Source organism: Pavona decussata, unplaced genomic scaffold, assembly GCF_977016875.1.
Source record: "Pavona decussata unplaced genomic scaffold, jaPavDecu1.1 SCAFFOLD_175, whole genome shotgun sequence".
NCBI lineage: Eukaryota > Metazoa > Cnidaria > Anthozoa > Scleractinia > Agariciidae > Pavona > Pavona decussata.
In genome coordinates this window covers 358,473-363,131 of record NW_028145586.1, presented here as the reverse complement: position 1 = coordinate 363,131, position 4,659 = coordinate 358,473, and positions in this window count along the sequence as shown.

Below are 4,659 nucleotides of genomic sequence, written 5' to 3'. Positions count from 1 at the left end.
ACTGGGACTGGCTCGAGTGCGAAAAGGAGGAGGGAACGTTTTTTACTGAGAGTTTCAGTGAAAGTGGAAATGTTGAAGAAGTGGCGATGGCTCTTTTTTCCTTCATTCCTTTCCCTTTGACTGTGAAAGTGGGCAGAAAAGGCCGCTATTCTTATTCTAGTTTGTTTGAGGTTGCAAAATACTGCCGGAACTTTTCTCAGTTACCGCATCCTGTTCATTTATCTGTGTGTTGTGATAAAGATGATGAAGATGATGATGAAGTAAATTCTGCTTTTGATTACCTGAAATCTCGTCCGAACCTACAGAATTTGTTCGTTTCCACATCAGAAGCTCTCGGAAATGCCTTTTACGATGGACTATCTCAAAACTCGACTTTAATGTCAGTTACTCTTGGAACTTTTCAAAGCTTCCCTTGTAACATAGCTTATATTGTTGGTGACACTTTGGCTGCAAGCAACACCTTGACTTCCGTGACGTTTGAACTGTTTAATGAGTGGGGCGAGGCTTGGGCCAGAGCTCTTGAAAAAGGATTGTCTGCAGATACACCACTAAAGTCAGTTGTCCTCAACATTTATGGTTCATTAAGTGACACTGCAATACTGGCTTTGAAAAGAGTTTTAGTCAATACATCTTTGACCTCCTTTGTCATCACTATTTTTGGAGACATGCAAGATTCATTAGCTGCTGCCCTTTGTGAAGGACTTTCAGAACAAGCTGTTTTGAAATCTTTTACTTTGATTGTTTTCGGAAGGCTGAGTGAATCAGGCATGGTGTTGTTAAAAAGAGGTTTCTTACAAAATTCCTCCGTGGATAATTTGGAAGTGAAAATCTTTGGTGAACTCCCTGCTAGCTGGGCGACCACTATTAAAAGTATAATTTCAGCAAACAAAGCAAAGCAGTCGTGCACTTTCTATCCGAATACCAGTGGAAATATTGCAGCTGCTAAGGTCGCTTGTCCTACTCCTGTTTTGGCTAAGAGCAGTTTCAATTTAGAACAGACTTTAAACTTCTGGGGTGAGTTGAGCTGTGAAGTTATAGCTGTCTGGAGACTCTTGGTGAAGTCCACACCGTGTCGACTCACTCTTAACATTCACGGAAACCTACCTGACGATGTTGCACGCAGTCTTGTGAGCTACCTGAAAATAGAAAAGTCCGTACACCCCGTTACTTTCAACATTTGGGGAGAATTGACCACTAACGGGAAGGCTGCTATTGAGCGGTTTTTAGGTGCCAACCAAAATGCGAACTTAAAGGTGATTGTCCATGACTTGATATCAGACTGTTCTCCCTGTGGCCTTAATTTCTGTATTGATAATCCCTCGTTATTACCTTCAGTATTCACTAAAGTGAAGGATACTGGAACAAGTGAACTTAGGCTCACAATCAGTGGCGTGAGTGATGACTGGGGACAGGGACTGAATGACGGTTTAACAAACAGCCCGTCATTAACAACACTTGCTCTTACAATCGGAAACTGCCCTGGCGAGAACGTAGGGTGGATGCAACGTCTGCTTGAAGTAGTGTTGGAAAACACCTCCTTAGCTACACTCACTCTCACTCTTACATTATATTCCCTCACTGACAAGGGAATAGACCTCAGCAACAGTTTGGCGAAAAACGTGTCTTTAACGGCACTCACCCTGACCATCAACAGCCACTTTAGCGACAGTTCTTTCCCTCGGTCAGTTCTGTGCGATGGTTTGGCGTCAAACAAGTCATTACATACACTTACTCTTACAATCAACAACTACAGTGGCACGGGTGGACACTGGATATGGGGTCTGGGTCCTGATTTGGCGTCAAACAAGTCATTACATACACTCACACTTATAATCAACAACTACAGTGGCACGGGTGGATACTGGATACATGATCTCGGTGATGGTTTGGCGTCAAACAAGTCATTACATACACTCACCCTTACAATAAACAACTACAGTGGCTGGGGTGGAGACTGGATACATCATCTGGGTCACGGTTTAACGTCAAACAAGTCATTACATACACTCACTCTTACAATCAACGACTACAGTGGCACGGGTGGAGATTGGATACTGGATATGAGTTCTGGTTTGGCGTCGAACGAGTCATTACATACACTCACTCTTACAATCAACAACTACAGTGACACGTGTGGAGACTGGATACGAGGTCTGGGTCATGGTTTGGCCTCAAACAAGTCATTACATACACTCACTCTTACAATCAACAACTACAGTCGCACGGGTGGAGACTGGATATGGGGTCTGGGTCATGGTTTGGCGTCAAACGAGTCATTACATACACTCACTCTTACAATCAACAACTACAGTGGCACGGGTGGAGACTGGATATGGGGTCTGGGTCGTGGTTTGGCGTCAAACGAGTCATTACATACACTCACTCTTACAATCAACAACTACAGTGGCACGGGTGGAGACTGGATATGGGGTCTGCGTCCTGGTTTGGCGTCAAACGAGTCATTACATACACTTACTCTTACAATCAACAACTACAGTGGCACAATTGGAGTCTCGATAACGGATCTGGGTAATGCTTTGGCCAGCAATAAGTCATTAACTACTGTCAGTCTTACAATCAATAGCTGTAGTGAAGTGAGTGAAGATCAGTTATTGGAACTGTGCAATAATCTGGCAAGTGACACATTAACTACTCTGAGTTTGACAATCAACGACCACAGTTCTACAAGTAGAGGCCTTGGATGTGATCTTAGCAAGTGTTTTGCAGACTGTAAATCGTTAACTTATCTAAGTTTAACGGTAAGCCTGTATGGAGAGGAACGTATGTGCTAAAACCTACCACCCCGTGAGCAAAGGGAAAGTAAATTTACCCGATTAAATTCAATAACGAAGGCGTGTATCCATAACTCGATTGACGCATATGCTGCATCCATGATAACACGTGCAAGTTACATTCAGCTAAGAAAATTTATTCTTGGTCGCCAGTGAAGAAGAAAACTTTCTTGAAGTATCGGAAAGATGGAAAACGATTCCAAAGCACGTAAATTTACTCGACACAGAAGTTAAATCTTTGGATTGCAGTGAAATCAAGACGTCCTTTTAAAAAACAAAAAAACAAAAACAAAAACAAAACGAAACGACGAATAGCGTCGGAAACAATTCAAAGCCCACCGTGGGGCTATGCTAGCAAGGAGCTCAGCAAGAACTAAACAAACTACAGATTGGATCTATCAGATTCTTTGAGGTAAACAAGTTTGTAACGCTGATATAGAATTAATAGAAGCTAGGGAAAGGCTTGTTTTCCTGGGAAAATTTCCCTGTTATTGGACAATGAAAACGGTTTTTTTATACTTTTTCCAAAAGCCGTCTTTTTTGCATTAGTATGTTAATTTTAGACGCAAACGTTCGTTAGACGATAGCGATTCAACGCGTCGAACTTTTGAACTTAACTCTAAAATCAGTCGAAGTGATTTTCTGAACAGCACAAAAATGCGGTTTCTTGCTTAAAAGGAAAGAAGATATTTAGAAAAGGAAGTTTAGAACGCTCGTAACTAATAACTTAGGGTAGCTCCGACGGTTTTTGATTTTCTTCGCTCACTCTTGTTTGTTTTTTATATTGCTTTCTGTCAGCTTTGTTATGAAAGGATTGGTGTGAGTAATCAGACGACGTTTTCCCCGCTCCACCACTTGTCTCCGTTCCAAACCGCTTCTGTTTCATCCTTTTAGCTGTGCGTCTATCGACTTATGGACACTTCAAAAGTTTTAAGCGCACTCGAGAAACTGTGTTGTTCTAGGCCAACTTTTAAGGTCTTTTTGCACAAGCGATTTGTGTCACATTTCACTACAATTTTTGTCGCGCATGGCTGCAACTTCAAATCGTACTTTAAACCAATGTGTTTTTAGTGTGTTTTCAACGCTGTACTTTTTTCAAGAAATCAAGCAAAATTGTGTCACGTTTGAAACATGTTCGAACCTCCTGCGATATCTCAGTGTCAAATGAGCGATGAAATGGCCGCTAGTTTACGCGGGCGATTTAAAATTGCAACTTGCGCGCGACAAAAATTGCATGTGTAAACGGGCCTTTACAGTTATCTCCTACTTTCCAAACTTCCTGCACGCGTGCTAAACACGAACCAATTCTAAATTCCTAGTGTGAGTTTTTGACAATGTCTAACGAAACACTTTCTTGTTAAAGTGAAGTTGAATGGTGAAGAGTATCAACCTTGCTTAGCAGTGCCATTAGCCTTTTAAGCCCTAATATCAAACCGCAAATTCTCCTCATTGGCGTCTTCATATTTGTTGTGGTATTAGTTGGGAGAAATTGTTCAAAATCAGTTTATTTTTCAGTGATCATTTGCTATATTCTCGTGATCTGCGTGTTTGATGTTTTACCGATACTGTAAACTGCCGCTTATAAGCCCTCCCGGTTATAGGCCCATCTACCTGTAAACAAAAAAGTACATCCGATTATAAGCCCCCCCACCCCCCCCCCCCCCTCCCCGATATAAGCCGCCGTCTACTTTCGTTCGTGTTGTTGGTTTTAATTTTGTTCGAAATATTGACGTTTTAAAGCTTAATTAAAAACTGGTAAATGAAAAACGTATTTCGATCAACACTGCTGTAGCTCGTTTGGAAACGATTTTTTGATTCTAGTTATAAGCCCTCTCGGATATAAGCCCCTTCATTTCTAAGGCCATCT